Below are 21,697 nucleotides of genomic sequence, written 5' to 3' on the forward strand. Positions count from 1 at the left end.
CATGATTGGTGTTCTGGTGGCTCTGTATTAGTCCCACTGTATTAGCCCATTTTCACACTGCTGATAAAGACATACTCGAGACTGAGAAGGAAAAAGAGATTTAATTGGACTTACCGTTCCACATGGCTGGGGTGGCCTCAGAATCATGTTGGGAGACAAAAGACTCTTCTAACATGGCGGCAGCAAGAGAAAATGAGGAAGAAGCAAAAGCAGAAATACCCTGATAAACCTATCAGATCTTTTGAAATTTACTATCACAAGAATAGCAGTCTCTTGGCTAAAACATAACAAGAGTCACCTATGCTCCAGTTCCCAACAAGTTCCTCATCTCCATCTGAGACCACCTCAGCCTGGACCTTAGTGTTCATATTACTATCAGCATTTTTGTCAAAGCCATTCAATAAGTCTCCAGGAGGTTCAAAACTTTCCCGCATTTTCCTATTTCTTGTGAGCCCTCCAAACTGTTCCGACCTCTGCCTCTTACCCAGTTCCAAAGTCGCTTCCACATTTTCGGGTATCTTTTCAGTAGCGCCCCACTCTACTGGTACTAATTTACTGTATTAGTCCACTTTCACGCTGCTGATAAAGACATATTCGAGACTGAGAAGGAAAAAGAGGTTTAATTGGACTTACTGTTCCACATGGCTGGGGTGGCCTCAGAATCATGTTAGGAGACAAAAGACTCTTCTAACATGGTGGCAGCAAGAGAAAATGAGGAAGAAGCAAAAGCGGAAATTTACTATCATTAGAATAGCAATCTCTTGGCTAAAACATAACAAGAATCACTTTTGTTCTAGTTCCCAAGAAGTTCCTCATCTCCATCTGAGACCACCTCAGCTTGGACGTCATTGTTCATATTACTATCAGCATTTTTGTCAAAGCCACTCAACAAGTCTCTAGGAGGTTCGAAGCTTTCCCACACTTTCCTATTTCTTGTGAGCCCTCCAGACTGTTCCAACCTCTGCCTCTTACCTAGTTCCAAAGTCGCTTCCACATTTTTGGGTATCTTTTCAGCAGCGCCCCACTCTACTGGTACTAATTTACTGTATTAGTCCACTTTCACGCAGCTGATAAAGACATATCCAGGCCGGGCACGGTGGCTCAAGCCTGTAATCCCAGCACTTTGGGAGGCCGAGACGGGCGGATCACGAGGTCAGGAGATCGAGACCATCCTGGCGAACACGGTGAAACCCCGTCTCTACTAAAAATACAAAAATACTAGCCGGGCGAGGTGGCGGGCGCCTGTAGTCCCAGCTACTCGGGAGGCTGAGGCAGGAGAATGGCGTAAACCCGGGAGGCGGAGTTTGCAGTGAGCTGAGATCCGGCCACTGCACTCCAGCCCCGGCGACAGAGCGAGACTCCGTCTCAAAAAAAAAAAAAAAAAAAAAAAGACATATCCAAGACTGGGAAGGAAAACGAGGTTTAATTGGACTTACAGTTCCACATGGCTGGAGAGGCCTCAGAATCATGGTGGGAGGCAAAAGGCACTGCTTACATGGCAGTGGCAAGAGAAAATGAGGAAGAAGCAAAAGCAGAAACTCCTGATAAACCTATCAGATCTCATGAAACTTATTCACTATCAGCAGGGGAAAAACTGGCCTCCATGATTCAATTACCTCTTCCTGGGTCCCTCCCACAGCACGTGGGAGTTCTGGGAAATACAATTCAAGTTGAGATTTGGGTGGGGACACAGTCAAATCATATTACTCAATTCATTATCACTATAAACAAAACTGATGGGGCAGCTGCCGATAGGAGCATTGTTGGTGACAGAAGAGAGATCTGAGATTGGCAGGGCCTCATGCCAGCAACCGAATTCTCCACTCATGTGGCAGACTCTTCCTAGGCCTTAGCCGACCATAGGGAGAAAAGCAGGAAGTAAAATTCTGCTATGTGCCTAGAAGGCAGAGAGCTGGAACTATTGAATGAAATAATGACTGCTCCAGCCAGGTAGACTCTAAAACATGGGTAGGAAACAGGTGAATATTTGTGGGATGGGATTGAGGTGGGGAGAGTGGAAGAGGGGAAGAGATAATGTGGAGCCTTAAAGGAATGGAGGAGGTGGGAAGTGATGGAAGAGAGTTATGGAAAGAGGCAGAAATCTGCAAGAAAAGGGGATGGGATAGTGAGTGTGTCAGTCTGGCTGGAAGAGTCTGATTCAACAATTTAACAAATACAGACTTAGCTCCTATTGTGTATTAAGTGGTGGAGATGCAAAGAAGGACAAATGATGGCGCTTGCTTTGGAAGAGCTTATCGCCTCATAGGAGAGCTAGATTTTGCACAGAGAATGAAGGAAATGAAAGTAACCAAATATAAGAAAGATCAGTGCTTATGTTTGCCAGGTATTCTTCCAACACTTGTATTTTCATTCATTTAATCATCCTTGTAGTTCTATGATGCAGGTGCTATTAGTATTCCCATTTTACAGATGACAACACAGGCATGCAAGGGCTGGTAAATAGCAGAAGTAGGCTTCAAATCCAGGCACTCTGAGTCCAGTGTCTGTGCCCATCTTAATCCTAAAACTTCGCTGCTTTCTGCTTGATAACTTGTGAGTTGGGGCTGTGTTGTGGTCTTGGATGGCAAGGAGTTCTGCCCTGAGATCCAGAATGATAGATTGGTATTGGCTGCCTGGAGCTCCACAGTGGGATGGTTTCCAAGACCAAGCTGGGGCTCAGGGAGAGAAGAAAGGTGTGATTAATTAGTAATGCCTGCCATGGCCAAGATAGATGGTACTGTCAGCACAATGTATTTGGTAACCCTGGTCTATGCAATGCCTAGGGAAAAATGGATTTAATCAATTTATTAACAAACAAAGAAAGTAAAAACCAAACAACTAATTCATTGACTGTTTTCCTCACTTTTCAATCTGTTTTTACTTTTAGGCTCCATCACTTTTATGGCAGCATACATACTTCTTGTTCAAAGAGTTTTTTTTCATTTCTGGAGATTAATGTTTAATATATCATAACTGTAGTCCCTCAGGCAAACATACACCTTAATTGTCAAAACAATGAAAATATCAGTCATGGCAAATGTTCAATCCATTACGCTCTTGTGGTCATCAGCTGGGTGTTTAGAGAGAAGTCGGGGTATGTCACAGCAATATGAATAATAAAAAAGGGAATCTAATTGCTGTAGCCAATTACTGCACAAGGAAGAATTCATCAGCTGACTCAGGGAATTCAGTCACAAGAGAATCCAGCTGTAGCATGCATCATTACTGGAATTTCCAGCCTGAAAATGGTAAGAGGCTTTCCTCTGCAGAGAAAGTTCTGGAAACACTGTTTTTTTGTTTTGTTTTTCCCTCCCCCAACCTCTTTTCTTGGCTTTTCTTCTCCCAAATCCTACTCCTTTCTATGCCCAGACATTTGTTTCTTTCATGGTTTTCCCAGACATTGCTGGGAATGGATTCTACATTCAGTTACATGGAGGTATAGATTCTAACTAGCAGTTTAGTATTTGGATGATGAGTAGGTTTCCTCTCCTTGGCCAGATGTGGTCAATTGCTGTGGCTACTGAAATCCTGAGTTGAGAAGGTTTAGTTTAGAAGATGAACTTCACCTAAGAGTACTGTGATTGATTAGTGATGTCTGTTCTGGGTATAAGGGAGGTACAATTATTTGTGTAGGCTTCTATTGGTTCTGCCAAGGTGGAAAGCCAACACTGTTATTATAGTTGTGATTTTTAATGAATGAACTTGGGATTTGGTCCCAGGAGATGCCAGTTGAAGTTCCACCTCTTCTCTTTCTATGTGAGTCTTGGATGTTCTTGGATGTGTCACTTATTTTTTCTCAGTCTTATTAAAACTTGAATTAAAATAATCCTCCTTATGGAGTGGTTATAAATATTGTAAGACTGATGCAGCTTCATTTTTTCAATCATTCATCCAGAAAATATTTACTGAGCACCTACTATGTGCCAGGTAAGGTGTGACTTGCTGGGAGTACAGTGAGGCGTAATATAGATGTGGTCTCACCCTCATAGAGTGCACATCTAGTGGGGGAATGTGTTAGTTTTCTATTGCTGCATCACAAATGACCACAAACTTAGAGGCTTAAAACAACACACACTACTGTCTCACATTTTCTGTGAGGCAGGAGTCTGGGACTGGCTTAGCTGGCTTCTCTGCTCAGAATCTTATAGGGTTGTAGTCAGGGTGTCACTGAGCTGAGTTCTCAACTAGAAACTTGCCTGGGGAAAAAGTCTGCTTCCATGTTCATTTAGGTTGTTAGCAGAATTGACTTTCTTACCATAGTTATGTCTGCAGGTCCCAGCTTCTGGATATCTGTTGGCTGGATTCCACCCTCAGGTCCTGGAGACCACCCAAGGAAACAAAGAGGCCTCCTGCAGTTCCTTGCCACATGGCCTTCTCCAACCTGACCACTTACTTCAATCAGCCAGCAAGGAGGGTCTCTTGCTCCAGTCTCCTGAAATGGAGTCTAACATATCATAATACTGGGGGTGACATTCCATTACCTTATTGGTTAGAATCAAGACACAGGTCCTGTCCATCCTCTGGGAGAGGGAAATATATCGAGGCATGAAGAATAGGGGTCAAAAATTACTGGGGGTTACCTTAGAGTCTCTCCACTGCAGAGGTAGACACGTAAGCAAGAATAACAATAGTGTGTTAATTGCTATGGCAAGGGAGCTCCAGGGTGTAAGAAAGTGCATACTGGGGCACGTGAACAGTCTCAGGGTTGTCAGGGAGGACTTCCTGGAGGAAGTGACTTTTAACTGACACCCAAAGGTTGAGTATGATTAGCTATATCATAATGTACTATCTAGATATTAGATTTTTTTTTGTTATTTTATATCACATAGAATGGAAACAATTTATTAGATAAGGTCTTTCCAGCCCAGAATACAGTAGGACTCATTCGATACTTGCTCTGAAGACTCTTCTGTTAATGCAACCTCAAAGAAAATCAGCTCCTGTTCTCAGCTTTGGAGGTGACATGGAGATAAGTACTAGGACTGGAAGGGTGATAGTAGGTTAAGAATGGAATTCTGGGGATGTCTCTGTCCAGCCAGCGGCGATTCCCACTGATGTTCCCATGCAAGGGAGAGAGACCAATTGTGGCTGTAGGACATTATGCAGGAGGAACCACCATCTGCTCCAGATTGGGCTGATGGGTGACGAATCTACAGCCCAGCCAAAGCTTTTCCATGGCACATGCATCTGTTTAGAAATAACGAGAGCAATCATAATTGTCACCAAAACTCGTGTTCCAATATATTAAGGAATTTTAATAGGGAATTACTTGTCATTAGTAGGAATAGTGTATCCTGTTTTTGAACACTTGCTGTGTGACAGGCAATGGCTAAACCTGATGTGCTTGAGTTGGATAATCTTTCTCAAAACAGAGCTTTCTCCATATCTTCCAACAGCACCAAATGAAATGCCAATGAAAAGGCTGTCTTCCTTTTCTCTTGCTATTAAAATTCTTCTCATCCTGAATGCTCCATCTCCAGTCTCACCTCTTCCAAGAAACCTGTCACGACCACTGCAGTACATATCATCAGTATTATCAAGTTCATCACCAAATTAACTTCTGTCTTCCACCACTCGCTAATGAGGATAGCTGCATTTTGACGATCCCTCCCATCTGTTCCTTCCTTTCTGTTCTTCCATTTTATGATCTCTATCCCAACTAGTCTGACAACATGAAGCCTGGTCTCTCTGCCAGCAGCCACCCCCTCCCACTGCTCAGCCCTGGGTGGTGCAGACAGATTGGAATTCCTAAAGTTCAGCCCTGATTGTGCCACTTTACAGCTCAGAAACTTCCAGTACCAAATCTTTAATCCACCAGTTTCACTTATCCCAAAGTACCCTCCAGACCTTCTTGCTCTTGTGTGAAATGATTGGAGGACTTGTTGAGTGCTGTGTTGCTTACAATAGCAAAAAATCTGAAGCAGCCTGCATATCCATCAATGGACTCTTGATGGACAGTAAGTTATGGTGGATCTATAACTGTGGTTTTCAAGCCTGGCTGCACATTCAGGTCCCCTGGGTGTGGTACATTATGGTTATAAATTTTCTTCCTATTCAGAGGTGGAGTCTAATTTCCCTTCCCTTGAATCTGGGCTTGTGTAGGGATTTACTTGACTAACAGAATGTGGTTGAAGAGATGGTCTAGTACCTCCAAGGCTAAGGCATAAGAAGCTTTGTAGCTTCTTCGCTGGCCTCTTGAAACTTTAGCTCTGGGTTGAGTCAGCTGCTATGTAATAAATTCAATTACCCTGAGACCACCATGCTGTGAGGAAGCCCAAGTTACCTGCTGAGATACACACACACACACACACACACACACACACACACACACAGAGAGAGAGAGAGAGAGAGAGAGAGAGAGAGAGACAGAGAGAGAGAGAAAGAGAGACCCATATATCCCCAGCTGTTACAGCCCACATAGCCCAGTGGTCCAGGCGGCAGACAAGTGAGTAAGGAAGCTGTACTTGTCTGCTTACATGCTGCTGATAAAGACATACCCAAAATGAGGAAGAAGCAAAAGCAGAAACCCCTGATAAACCCATCAGATCTTGTGAGTCTTATTGACTATCACTAGAATACATGGGAAAGACTGGCCCCCATGATTCAATTACCTCCCCCTGGGTCCCTTCCATAACACCTGGGAATTCTGGGAGATACAATCCAAGTTGAGATTTGGATGGGAACACAGCCAAACCGTATCATTCTGCTGTGGCCGCTCCAAATGTCATGTCCTCACATTTCAAAACCAATCATGTCTTCCCAACAGCCCCCCAAAGTCTTAATTCATTTGAGCATTAATGCAAAAGTCCACAGTCCAAAATCTCATCTGAGACAAGGCAAGTCTGTTCTGCCTATGAGCCTGTAATATCAAAATCAGGCTAGTTACTTCCTAGATACAATGTGGCTATAGGTATTGGGTAAATGCAGCCATTCCAAATGGGAGAAATTGGCCACAACAAAGGGGTTACAGGGCCCATGCAAGTCTGAAATCCAGTAGGGCAGTCAAATTTTAAGGCTCCAAAATGATCTCCTTTGACTCCATGTCTCACATCCAGATTACACTGATGCAAGAGGCTGGTTCCCATGGTCTTGGGCAGCTCTGCCCTGTGGCCTTGCAGGGTACAGCCTCCCTCCTGGCTGCTTTCATGGTCTGGCATTTAGTATCTGTGGCTTTTCCAGGCACACAGTGCAAGCTGTCAGTGGATCTACCATTCTGGGGTCTGGAGGATGGTGGCCCTCTTCTCATAGCTCCATTAGGCAGTGCTCCAGTAGGGACTCTGTGTGGGGGCTCTGACCCACCATTTCTCTTCTGCACTGCCCTAGCAGAGGCTTTCTGTGAGGGCCCTGCCCCTGCAGCAAACTTTTGCCTGGGTATCCAGGCATTTCCATACCTCATCCTCTGAAATCTAGGCAGAGGTTCCCAAACCTCAGTTCTCTACTTCTGTGCACCCGCTGTCTCAACACCATGTGGAAGCTGCCAAGGCTAGGGGCTTCCACCCTCTGAAGCCACAGCCTGAGCTCTACGCTGGCTCCTTTCAGCCATGGCTGGAGCAGCTGGGACACAGGTCCCTAGGCTGCACACAGCATGGAGACTCTGGGCCTGGTCATGAAACCACTTTTTCCTCCTGGGCCTCTGGGCCTGTGATGGGAGGAGCTGCCATGAAGGTCTCTGACATGGCCTGGAGACATTTCCCCATGGTCTTAGGGATTAACATTAGGCTCCTTGCTACTTATGCAAATTTCTGCAGCTGGCTTGAATTTCTCTCCAGAAAAGGGGTTTTTCTTTTCTATCGCATAGTCAGGCTGCAAATTCTCCAAACTTTTATGCTCTGCTTTCCTTTTTTTTTTTTTTTTTTTTTTTTGAGATGGAATGTCGCCCAAGCTGGAGTGCAGTGGCCAGATCTCAGCTCACTGCAAGCTCCGCCTCCTGGGTTCACGCCATTCTCCTGCCTCAGCCTCCCAAGTAGCTGGGACTACAGGCGCCTGCCACCTCGCCTGGCTAGTTTTTTTTTGTATTTTTTAGTAGAGACGGGGTTTCACCGTGTTAGCCAGGATGGTCTCGATCTCCTGACCTTGTGATCCGCCCGCCTCGGCCTCCCAAAGTGCTGGGATTACAGGCTTGAGCCACTGCGCCCGGCCACTCTGCTTTCCTTATAAAACAGAATGCCTTGAACAGAATCCAAGTCACCTCTTGAATGCTTTGCTACTTAGAAATTTCTTCTACCTGGCCAGGCACAGTGGCTCATGCCTGTAATCCCATCACTTTGGGAGGCTGAGATGGGTGGATCACCTGAGGTCGGGAGTTTGAGACCAGCCGGACCAACATGGAGAAACCCTGTCTCTACTAAAAATACAAAATTAGCTGGGCTTGGTGGTGCATACCTGTAATCCCAGCAACTTGGGAGGCTGAGGCAGGAGAATCGCTTGAACTCGGGAGGCAGAGGTTGTGGTGAGCCGAGATCGTGCCATTGCGCTCTAGCCTGGGCAATAAGAGCAAAAGTCCATCTCAAAAAAAAAAAAAAAAAAAAAAAAAGAAAGACATTTCTTCCACCAGATACCCTAAATTATCTTTCAAAGTTCCACAAATCTCTAGGGCAGAGGCAAAATGCCATCAGTCTCTTTGCTAAAACATAGCAAGAGTTACCTTTATTCCAGTTCCCAACTAGTTTTTCATGTCCATCTGAGATCACCTCGGCCTGGACCTTGTTGTCCATATCACTATTAGCGTTTTGGGCAAAGCCATTCAACAAGTCTCTAGGAGGTTCCAAACTTTCCCACATTTTCCTGTCTTCTTCTGAGCCTTCCAAACTGATTGGTGTACTGGTGGCTCTGCCCCACTGTATTAGCCCACTTTCACACTGCTGATAAAGACATACTGGAGACTGAGAAGGAAAAAGAGGTTTAATTGGACTTACTGTTCCACATGGCTGGGGTGGCCTCAGAATCATGTTGGGAGACAAAACACTCTTCTAACATGGTGGCAGCAAAAGAAAATGAGGAAGAAGCAAAAGTGGAAATTTACTATCATTAGAATAGCAATCTCTTGGCTAAAACATAACAAGAATCACTTTTGTTTTAGTTCCCAAGAAGTTCCTCATCTCCATCTGAGACCACCTCAGCTTGGACCTCATTGTTCATACTACTATCAGCATTTTTGCCAAAGCCATTCAACAAGTCTTTAGGAGGTTCGAAGCTTTCCCACATTTTCCTATTTCTTGTGAGCCCTCCAGACTGTTCCAACCTTTGCCTGTTACCCAGTTCCAAAGTTGCTTCCACATTTTTGGGTATCTTTTCAGCAACACCCCATTCTACTGGTACCAATTTACTATAGTAGTCTATTTTCATGCTACTGATAAAGACATACCCAACACTGGGAAGGGAAAATGGTTTAATTGGACTTATATTTCTGCATGACTGGGGAAGCCTCGAAATCATGTCGGGAGATGAAAGGCACTTCTTACATGGCAGTGGCAAGACAAAATGAGGAAGAAGCAAAAGTGGAAACCCCTGATAAACCCATCAGATCCCATGAGACTTACTAACTATCACTAGAACAGCATGGGAAAGACTGTCCCCCATGATTCAAGTATCTCTTCCTGAGTCCCTCCCACAACATGTAGGAATTCTGGGAGATATAATTCAAGTTGAGATTTGGAGGGGGACACAGCCAAACCATATCAGAAGCCTTCTTGGACATTGCACACCCAGCAGACATGATATAGAGAATCACCAAGGACTTCAGCTGCTGTAGAACCAGGGCGCCATATATATCCATATATATAGCTCTAAGTGAACCATTCCTGCCATCTCAACCACCATAGCTGAGGGCCTCAGTCACTGTGGAGCTGAGACAAGTTATCCCTACTATACCCTGACCAAATTATTGACTCCAAAAATTGCAAGCATAATAAAATGATTACTGTTTTATGCTTCTAAGTTTGGGGATGGTTTGTTACAGAAAAATAGATAACTGGAACTCCTGGGGATTTTCCAAGATTCTCCCATGTCATTCTAATAAACACTCATATTAAGAACTAGTGGTCTATAAAATCAAATGCTATGTATCCATAGAGATGAATAAAGAAGGTCTTTTCGTTCCACTGTGGGCTATCTACAAGTTTATATTGTTGAGGCCAAAATAGAAAGTTACAAATAATTTGTATACTATGCTACGATTTGTGTAAAAAAGTAAAAATTTATAGATATGAATAATGTCTGAAATAACACATTAAAGAGTGGTAAGTAACATTTGTTGGCTCCAGAGAGGGAAACTGGATGGCTGGGGAAAAGGGGAAAATTTCTACTTAATACCTTATGACAGCTTTCAAATGTTAAGACATGTGAATGTACCAGTTCAAAAGTAAATAAATTCTGCCTCTTTCTTAACTGGAAAAGTCCAGGTTCTTTATCCTGATATGGCTCAGTCTTCATTTCCAGGCTTAATATTCATTTCTTTTACTTTATACTAAAAATAGTTGTAATAAGCAGAATAATGGCCCTCAAAGATGGCCACATCCTAATTCTTGGAAACTGTGAGTGTTACCTTACACAGAAAAAAGGACTTTGCAGATGTGATTAAACTAAGGATCTTGAGATGAGGAGATTGTCCTGAATTTTCTGAGTGGGCCTAGTGAAATCGTAAGTGTCCTTATAAGTAAAAGAGGGAAGTAGAAGAGTCAGAGTCAGAAAAGGAGATTGGGGCCAGGTGCAGTGGCTCAAGCCGGTAATCCCAACACTTTGGGAGACTGAGGTGTGCAGATTACTTGAGGTCAGGAGTTCAAGACCAGCCTGGCCAACATGGTGAAACCCTGTCTCTGCTAAAAATACAATAAAAAATTAACTGGGCATAGTGGCACATGTCTGTGATCCCAGGCATGGGATCTTGAGGCTGAGGCACAAGAATGCCTACTCTGAAGGCTGAGGCATGAGAATCACTTGAACCCAGAAGGTGGAGGTTGCAGTGAGCTGAGATCATGCTACTGTACTCCAGTCTGGACAGGGGAGCAAGACTCTATTTCAAAAAAGAAAAAAAAAAAAAAAAGAAGATTGGAGGATGGGAGTAAAAGTTGGAGTGATGTTATAGCAGACTTAGAATATGGAGGAAGAGGCCATGAGCCAAGAAGTGCAAGTGGCCTCTGAAAGCTGGAAAAGGCAAGGAAACAGATTATCCCCTACAGAAATAACACTGCCCTTTTGACATTTGATTTTAGCACAGTGAGACCCATTGCAGATTTCTGACCTCCAGAGCTGTAAGATAATAAATATGTGTTGCTTTAAGCCACTAAGGTGATCATGTTACAACAGCAACAGAAACTAAAGCAGTGGTGTTTCTCCAGATGCTGTTTCAACAGATAGGCCTTTTTGAGGGAATGCTAATGAAAAGAATAAAAAAAGTTATCCAAAGTCAAATAAAAAACAAATTGTTATTATTTTTAATCAAGTTAAATGAGGCATAATGTACCTATTTTATGTGTAGTTTGATGGATTTTGGCACATGTATATACCCTTGTAACCTACCATCACAATTATCATACAGAATATGGCCATTACCTAGAGTGTTTCCTTGTACCCCTTTGCAATCAATCCTCCTAGTCCCACCTCCAGCCCCAGGCAACCGATGATTTGCTTTTTTTCACTAGGCAAATTACTTTTAATTATAGGACTTCTAAAGATCTTTAATATGTCAAAAGTATTGTGATGCTCCAAGGGAGGGGTTGCGTAGCGGGTTGTAACCCTGGGTTTATTTGGTCATGGGCCCTTTCATCCTGGAGCATCTTACAAGATGAGGGGCTTTAAGAACCCACCTGAGAAATGCTTTCTTGTTCACCTGTTTCGGCTCAGGCAGCTCCCCCTCAGCTTAGAGTGCCCATTTTTATATATCAAAAATTTGCTTATCCTTTAAGGCTTTGTGCAAGAATAAGTTCCTCCATGAAGTAGACCTTTACTTTGGCTAAGTCTCATACACTTTGCTTTATATTTCTTGCAGCATGCAAATTGCATAATGGTTAATATTATAACCATATAATGTTATATTTGCTTAGAGATACATAGTCTTACAGTCTTTTCTGAGAACAAAGAATGACTATTTGCTTAATCATTACATGATTGTCAGGAAATGCTCAAGTGTTCAGTAGGGAGTCAAGATACATTACAAGTAACTTTCAAGCTGCCTTGGACTTGGGGCTCTCACTCACTAAGACATTTTAAGTTGTGTCTCAGCAACCCGCAACTATGTGAGTTCATGGGCTGGTGGTGAATGACTCCCTTATCTTCCTATCTCTGCATCCAGCCCAGCACATCCCTGAGTCCTGTGGGTTTTACTTCAGAACTGTCTCTCCTATCCATGGTTTTCTAGTTCCTCTGCCAATGCCCTTGTCCAGGTTCTTACCATGTCTCGCCTGCATTATTTCAACAGCCTCTTAAAACAGTCTCCCTGCCTCCAATCTCATTCCTCCCCCTACCTGTCTTCCACTCTAATGCCAACATCCTGATCATGGTGCTCTTCTGCTTAACAATCTGAGTGCAACTGCCATTACTCACAAGATCAAGTCAGAAGGGCTGGGAAAGGAAATGTGCCCTGCCCCATAAGGGACCCTTTGCTTCTCAAGCTTCACCTCCTGTTACTCTGTTCTATGCACTCTCCACTCCATGGCTTCTCACAGGTTTGTGGACACATCATGCGCTTTCAAGGCACCATGCTCTTCTTTCAACCTGGGATGCGATGCTTTCCCCTTCTCCATCTGGAGAACGATTCTGCTGTAGACTGAATGCTTGTGTTTTCCAAAATTCACATGCTGAAATCCTAACCCCCAAAGTGAAAAGGGAGGTGCTTAGGTCACAAGGGCAGGGCTCTTATGCATGGGACTAATGTTCTTATAAAAGGAGACTGAGAGCTCCCTCATCCCTTCTGCCATGTGAGGATGCAGTGAGAAGACGGCCATCTAAGAACCAAGAAGTGGGTCCTTACCAGACACTAATTCTGCTGGTGCCTGGATCTTGGACTTTACAGTCTCCAGAATTGTGAGAAATAAATATCTGTTGTTTATAAGCCACTCAGTCGATGGTATTCTGTGATAGCAACCCAAGCTGACCAAGACTCCTAGTCATTGGAAGACCTTTCCAGATATCACACCTGGGAATCCTTCACTTCATGATACTCCAATAGTATCTGTATACATCTCTTTTGAGTGACTCTTATGAAATCATATTATAATGAAAATTCATTGGTTTTGATCCTATCTCCTAAGCTAGAATATGAGTCTTTGCATCCTTGGCACTTAGTGCAGAACTGGCAAAACATTTATGACTAATAATGACAAACACTTAATGAATTCTTATCTGTGCCAGGCATTGCACTAAGTACTTTCATGTCTAAATTTTGCAGGAGAGAAAACAGCCTCAGAGAGGTTAAAGAAACATCTAAGGACCTCATGCAAATAAGTGGTAGAACTAGTTTTTGAGCTCCAGTTTATGAAATTTGTTTTCTTAGTACTAGTTACCAGTATTTCTTGAATATTAATAAATACTGATAACTAGTATTTGATATTCAATTAGTATTCATTGAACAAATGAATGAATGCATGAACAAAATCAGTTGTTTGAACATTTGAAAAGTATATCTTCAAGTAGCTGACTGTGACTGTTCCCTTGGCTCAGAAAAGGGAGAGGAGACTTCTAGGTAGAGGTGACAGAACATGGAAAGCCTGAGGATCTGGGCATGGAGGCTTAGAGAAGTGCATATCAGAGTCAGGCTTTGAGCTAGCACAGGTTTCTAGTGCAGGGACTTGGAAGGTTGCCTTCTGGCTTACAGCAACCCCCTCTCCAGGAAAACTCCAACACAAAGATATTTCTAGTCTGGGGTAGGTTTAAGGAGTCAAGAGGGAGCTCCATGTTCTCTGGGGAAGATCACTCCTCCCAGGCCTCCATCCTCCCCTGCCGGCAGCCGAGATGCCCAGAGCTCTGGATCATTTTCTAGCCTCCATGCTACCTTGAGTGGAAATGAAGAGGGTGTTCTAGAATTCTTTGTGCTCCTGGCAAGAGCCTTGTTTCTCCTTGAACACTCACAGCTTCCCTCGTTCATGCTCCGGGGCTGTCGGGATCCATCTCCCTGTGCCCTTTGTTGCTGTTTACCTCAGGTTATACACAAAGCGCTGCTTCCCAGGACTGCTCACCTGGATCACCTTCCCATGCAGTTCTGCACGGCCCCTTCCACGAACTCATTGCTCACTGTTCCCTGTCTCCTCAAACCCTTCCACTGTCACTCTGGGACACATGATTAGCCATCAGCAAAATCTCTTCTTTCCTCAACTAAATTTGAATGTTCTCTTCACCTTCTTCCATCATCATCAAAATGATGAGGACACCATTTTCCCTGTAGCCCTGACCTACTATCCTGATTGGCTAATAGGCCTAGACATGCTCTCTCGTGACCCCTCTTCTCACTAAAAATGAGGTTTTAAATCATCCCTGTAGTAATTGTCTGCTGACCTCACTCTTCTGACACCTTGAAGACTTTAGCTCTAGCACCACTGGCACACTTTCCAAAATTGTTCCTGTTCCAATTTTTGATGATTTCCATATCTGTATAGATAATCCAGGGCCCTCTGATAACCTCGCCCATCACCTTACCTCAGCAAAGAATCTCCATAGTCAAACCCTAGAACAGCACTGCCTGGTAGAACCTTCTGTGACAATGGAAAAGGTCTTTACTTCCACTGTCCAATAGACTAGCCACTAGCCACCCACATGCAGCCATTGAATACCTGAAATGTGGCTAGTTCAGTTGAGAACTGGAGTTTTAACTTTCTTTAATTTTAATAAAATTTAAATAGCCTCAGGTTGCTCATAGCTGCCATGACGAATGGTGCAGCCTGGATCATGGAATGACCACTAATTCTATCACCTTTACAATCCCAGTTTCAAGAATCCCATTCTCTGTCATCTTCTAACTTTCCAGTTTAATTCTTCCAGTTCCCTGACCTTGATATTTGCTTGACTTTACTGGGACCTGCCAGTCAATGATTCTGTTATCTATTCACCATCCCTTATTTTGTTTGAGCCCTCAGGTCTTTTTAAAATCTAGCCTTAATTCCATGATTCTTCATTATAAATGACTTCCTTGCATGCAGCCTCAACACATTTCCCCCCATCTCACTTCATTGTGGGTGCCTGGCCAAACCTCAACCCTTGTTAAATCCAATTCTTCTCTCTCTTCCCATCTCCAGACTTGAAAGTGAACATGGCTGGAGAAAAACAAAGGGATGTTGACATATCACAAAGGTGGAGTCAAGGCTGCCCAACAAGCACACATTTCCATAGTTGTTTCCTCTTCTAGACAGTTATTTCAAACCTTATCTCCTCTTCCAATACTTTTAATAACCTTCCTCTCCTCTCCCTCAATGGATAAACTAGATTCCTCTTTCAGGGAAAAATCTCAAACAATAGAGGAGACTTCCAGGTGCTCCCACCATTTTATCCACCAGCTTACTCACATTTAGACACATAGGCTTTGCTTTCTCTCACATGATAATAGTCAAACTGTCCATGCTCCTCTTCTGAGCTGGCCTCTCCTCTTGTGTGCTATATCTCATCCTTTTCCAATTGTCAAGAACATCACTGGCAATTCTGTCTTCTCCTTCAAGCAATCCTCAATGGATCCTTCTCCTCAGCATATAGACATGCTATAATTTCTCCTCCTCAGGGCTTTGTATTTCCTGTTCCCTTTACCTGTCATGCTGTTCCAGGAAATAGCCACGTAGCTTGTCTCTTCACTTCCTTTGAGTCTCTGTATCAATATCACCTCCTGACTATGCTGTTTAAAACTGCAAAATTTCCCTCCTCCTTATCCCATTTCATTTTTCTTCACAGGAGCTTCCAACGTCTGACAATCTATATACTTTGTTTTATTTATTCATTTGATCCTCAAAGGAAGGGGTCTTTCATTTTCGTTCTTGTTGCTGTACCCCCAGCACTTAGAATACTGTCTGGCACATAATAGGCCCTCAATGAATGTTTGTTGAAAGAACCATTCAGTGATTTCCCTTTTCTGATATTCCTAATGGTATACTGCAGTAGTGTGATTTTTCCAAAGGAACAGCTCTTCCGAATGATATTACTACCCACTGCTCTTATTCAGAAGTTCTTAGTGCAATGCTCCTCACACTTCAATGTGCATTTGAATCACCTAGGGATTTTGTTATAGGCAGATTATGATTTAGCAGGGCTGGGGTGGGGCCTGAGATTCTGCATTTCTGACAAGCTGCCAGGTGATTCAGATGCTGTTGATTCAGAATGCATTTTGAATAGCAAGTCTGCTTTGGTCATCTGAAGCCTAATTCATCTTCCCCTTTTCTTTTTTTTTAATAGAGTAAGAATAAATATTTACATAGAACATTTACATATTTACCATGTAAACATGACCCTGAGTTCAAGTAATAGTGTGGTAAGTGCTTCTATAGCTGCAGGTTACAATATTTGCATAGAGAGCCTCATCCATCACTGGATGTGCCATGGAGGAACTGTTGTCTAGTTAGGCTGTTAAATGATGACTGTCCATTTGTTCTGGGCAGAATTAGGTTTTCTGTGCATGTGTGTATATGTGTGTAAGAATATGATTATTGATGCTAATAAGTTTCCTAGCAATTGCCTGATGTAATTAGCCATGTTTTGGCATGAAATCAATGCAAAGGCAAGTTTTGCCTTTCTATTCAGACTATTATTATACCACTCAGCTTTTGTCTAGAGAACAGTGTGGAGTGTTTCCTATGATCATCACTGTCATCAATTTGTTTAAAAATCATAGTCAGGGCCTCCCTGTAGAGTTTGTTTGGTTTGTGTGTGCCACAAAGAAGTCCAGTTGGGACGACAAATTAAGACCTCAAACTAGCGAGCACGCTTTTGCCAAGACAAGTGCTCTGGTTGGGGTTGAATTGCCTTTTTCATCTAGCAAACTGAATAAAAGTGCCTGATGTTCGATGGCCTTGATCATAAAGCTAGAAAGAGCTACAAAGGAAAATAGAGAGCTCTGAACACAATATTTTCATTTTAGGGATGTTAAGGCACTGAGGGCCACAGCACTTGTTCTCATCAACATCATCATCAGCATCAGCATCATTGTCACCATAACCAGCATCATTGGCATCAGCATAATCAGCATCACCACCCTCATCATCATCAGTAGCATCAATATCACCATCATCAGCATCACCATTATCATCATCAGCAGCATCAGTATCACCATCAGCAGCAGCATCAGCATCATCAGCAGCATCAGCACCATCAGCATCATCAGCAGCATCAGCAGCATCAGCAACATCAGCATCATCGTCATCAGCATCATCAGCAGCATCACCACCATTATCAGCAGCAGTATCACCATCTAACATTTTTTGAGGGTTTCAGATGCACAAGGCACTGGGCTGATTGCTTTACATGCGTTGTTTCATTTGTTCCCAACAATGACAGCCCGCAAAGTTAAGTATTATTATTGTTAATATCCTCATTTACAGATACGTAAACTGAAACTTAGAGAGATTAAGCAACTTGCTTAGGGCCACAGAGCTATGTGAAGTGCAATTTTCAAAAATGTAAATCACAATTCTCAGGAAAATATAAAATGATACCATGTCAAAGATTTTATTTAACTCAATAATTAGTGAGAGAACCAATAAGAAGTTAAAACTTATTCAAAGAGCATTAGAGAATTTAGATATATGCAGGCAATTCAACAGCAAAAAATAAGGCAAGTATGATAGGTTAAATTATGTTCCCTCTGGAAAAAAATCTATCCTGATCCCTGGAATTTGTGAATATGTTACTTATGTTACTTTACAAGTAGAAAGGATTTTACAGATGTGATTAAATTATGGATTTTTAATCACATCTGTAATGGGGAGATTATTCAGGATTATCTGGGTAGGTCCAATGTAATCACATGCATTCTCATAAGAGGGAGACAGGAGTGTCAACTGAGATGGAAGATATAAGAACAAAAGCAGAGATTGGAGTGATGTGCTTTAAAGATGGAGGAAGAGGCCATAAGCCAAGGAATATAGGTTATCCCTAGAAGCTGGAAAAGACAATAAAACAAATCCTTTTCTAGAGCCTCTAGAAGAAATGGGCTCTGCTTACACCTTGATTTTAGCCCAGTGAAACTGATTTTGAACTTCTGACATCTAGTACTGTAAGATAATAAATTCGCATTATTTTTACACCCTAAGATGTGTTACATTGTTATATCAGCAGTAGAAATTTAATACCAAAAGATTACTGGGTGAGATAGAAAGCTAGTAAATGTCCAACCGGGCTATCAATTGTAACCCTTGGAGCTAATTCTTCCACCAGAGTTAAATTATTTGCATCTTTGTGGGACCAAAATTTACAAATAAACTTCTGCCGTTATGGAGATGAAATTTGACTGGTCAGTAGAAAGCCCAGCTCTGCACTGGCAAATCACTCAATAATCTCTTCTGCATGTTCCCAAGTTTAGAGTACTCTTTTGGACAGTTAGCAGGTCGAAGCGCTGAGATTTGAACCAGGCTCTTCTAAGTCCAGAATCTGTGCTCTTAATCACTAAGGAACATATTTTTTTTATTAGCATTATTTCATAGACTGATAGCAGGACAATCAGCGACAAAGAAAACTGTCCATGGAAACTAAGAACGCAGCTTAAAGGTTGCCAGGTTTGGGCATGGTGGCTCACACCTTTAATTCCAGTGTTTTGGGAGGCTGAGGTGGGAGGATTGCTTGAGGCTAGGAGTTCAAGACTAGCCTGGGCAACAGGGTGAGACCCCCATCTTTACAACAACAACAACAACAACAAAAATAGCCAAGTGTGGTGGTGTGCACCTGTGGTCCTAGGTACTCAGGAGGTGGAGGTGGGAGGATTTCGTGAACCCAAGTGTTCAAGGTTACAGTGAGCTATGATTGCACACTAGTGTGGGTGACAGAGCAAGACCCTGTCTCTAAAAGAAAAATCTAAAAAAAAGATTGCCAGTTTGATTCACTAAGTCCTTCATGGTGCTTCCCCCAAACAGAGGACCACAGAAAGAACCTTCTCCCTCCTTAACATGGAAATTCCTACACTAGCTCTCTGAAAACTTAGAGCCAAGCTTTTAATAGGTGGTTTAGATAGGTTCCTGGTTGGAGTAACATGAAGGCTGGGGTGAGAAGCTAAAATACACCTCCCCACAACAGTTCCCTTCCTTGCTCGAGAGTAAATGGCCTTGACAGTCCGTTCTTTAAAACTATGTTACTTGGTTAGACATCAAAACACTTTGCCTAGTAAATGCTTGAAAAAGGTTTACATTGCATTTGGTTTGGTGGAAGTGCAAAATAGACTTTGGGAGTGAGGAAAAGTCAGGAGGGATAAATGAGTAAGTTGTATCAGGAACTAGCATGGCATTCTTAAGAGTCATGTGGGCTGGGTGCAGTGGCTCATGCCTGTAATCCCAGCACTTTGTGAAGCCGAGGCAGGTGAATCATGAGTCAGGAGTTCGAGACCAGCCTGACCAACATGGTGAAACCCCATCTCTACTAAAAACACAAAAATTAGCAGGGCATGGTGGCATGCGCCTGTAATCCCAGCTACTCAGGAGGCTGAGGCAGGAGAATTGCTTGAACCCAGGAAGTAGAGGTTGCAGTGAGCCGAGATTGTGCTATTGCACTCCAGTCTGGGCAACATTGAAGCGTCCCACTGCAGTTGGGAACTTTTATTGGGAAGTAGGATCTGTGGTTGGACAGGTGGAATGTGGCCAGAGTCTTGAAGCGCGGCTGGGCAGCGTAGGTTTTAACTTATAGGGCAATCATTCTTGACGCTGAATGTTAGAATAAACTGGCAAGAGTTAAGAAATATGAATGCAACCCTGTATTCATCTACTGAGGCTGCCATAACAAAGCACCATAGAATTGGTGACTTAAGCAACAGAAATTAATTTTCTCGCAATGCTGGAGGCTAGAGATCAAAGTGTTCGCAGTGTTGGTTTCTCCTGAGGCCTCTTTCCTTGGCTTGTAGATGTCTATCCTCTCCCTGTGTCTTCAGATGGTCTTTCCTTTGTTACTGTCCATGTCTGAATGTTCTTTTCTTATAAGTCTTCCCCTATTGCCCTAATTCTTCCCATTAGGAAACTCACCAGTACCACAGGACCCACCACCACCATCACAGGCCTTATCATCACTCCTGCCTTCTCTATCCCTGCAGCAGTCTAGGGATACACACAGGGAGAGGACAGTCATCTCACCAGCCAAGGAAAGAAGCCTCAGAGAAACCAACACTGTCAACACTCTGATCTCTGGCCTCCAGGATTGTGACTGCTCCCACCACAGTTATCACAGGGGCAACTATAATAGCAGCAGCCACAGCTGCAGTGAGCCCCATGCCAATAGAGAGACATAGACAGTCACACCCATTGTAGAACTGATCACTTAGACCAAGTTATTAATTTTGTACTGGAGGAAACTGAAGTCCGGAGAGGTCAACTGACTTATTCAAGGCTATGGAGCTCTTAAATAGAAAACCAAGTCTAAAGATCCTATTATTTGGCCTTGTGTTTTCTTTCTTTCTACTGGCCCACATGACTTCATCCTAGCCCATCAGCCCTGGAGGCTGGACTAAGGACAGCCCCACTATCTGAGTCTGCTTTTCCTTCCTATCGGGAGCAAACCATCATGAAAAGCAGCCCCATTAAACTCTGATTGTCTGTGTCTGGGCCCTGTGTTCCCCTTGTCAAGGGGTTGAAATGCTCTGGTTTAAGGGTAGGCAGGTTACTTCTTTTAATGTTTTTAGTTAGGACTTGGTCAGCAAACAGGGACAAACCTGATCAAATGTGGCATAAGAAAAATGCAAACTTGGCTTCTATAACAAGACCAAGGCAGCCCTGGCTTCAGGCACAGCAAGATTCAGGGCTCCCATGATGCAATCACATGTCTCTCCTTTCTGCTTGCTTTGCAATCTGCTGACTCCAGTCTCAGACTCCATTGGGTAGCAAGATGGAAGCTTCAGCTTCGGAATTCTCTCGTGCAGCAGGAAAGAGGTAGCCTGTTTCTCAATAACACAAACAAAAGTCATGGAGTTAATTAATGCAAAAATATTTATTAAAGTCCTAGTATGCACCAGGCATTCTTCTATATGCTGGGGATACTGAAGTGGACAGAGAGAAGAGGTTCCTGTCATCATGGAGCTTACAGGAGCCTTCCTGGGCTCTGATGTGACTGTTTTTGGCCATGTGTAATCTGTGAGCCATGTGTCCAGGAGTATGCGATGTGCTGGGTCATGTGTCCCACTTAAAGAATGCAAGCCTCAGGCCAGGCATGGTGTAATCCCAGCACTTTGGAAAGCAGAGGTGGGCGGATTGCCTGAGGTCAGGAGTTTGAGACCAGTCTGGTCAACAAGGTGAAACCCTGTCTCTACTAAAAATACAAACATTAGCCAGGTGTGGTGCTGGGTGCCTACGATCCCAGCTACTCAGGAGCCTGAGGCAGGAGAATCGCTTGAACCCAGGAGGCGGAGGTTGTGGTGAGCCAAGATCACACTACTGCACTTCAGCCTGGGCTTTCTCTCAAAAGGGAAAGCAGGTCTCTTTTGGAGTGCCAGGACGATGTCATAGTTATGTTTGTGGTATGTCCACAAAATAAGCACATGAGAAGCGACATCAAATGGGTGAATAACTGAGTAAATAAACCACAGAGAGAGAAAAGTTCA

At 43.3% G+C, this 21,697-nt stretch overlaps 1 long non-coding RNA gene across 1 annotated transcript in view; it reads left to right on the top strand.

Moving 5' to 3' along the window:
- LOC104662777 overlaps nt 1–17,146 on the top strand; it is a 39,287-nt gene extending 22,141 nt beyond the window's left edge. The window contains exon 3 of the long non-coding RNA XR_748041.2: nt 17,048–17,146. This is a non-coding gene — a long non-coding RNA (uncharacterized LOC104662777). The remainder of the gene's footprint in view (nt 1–17,047) is intronic.
- Nucleotides 17,147–21,697: the final 4,551 nt, after the last annotated feature.

Source organism: Rhinopithecus roxellana, chromosome 9 (genome assembly GCF_007565055.1).
Source record: "Rhinopithecus roxellana isolate Shanxi Qingling chromosome 9, ASM756505v1, whole genome shotgun sequence".
Classification (NCBI taxonomy): domain Eukaryota; kingdom Metazoa; phylum Chordata; class Mammalia; order Primates; family Cercopithecidae; genus Rhinopithecus; species Rhinopithecus roxellana.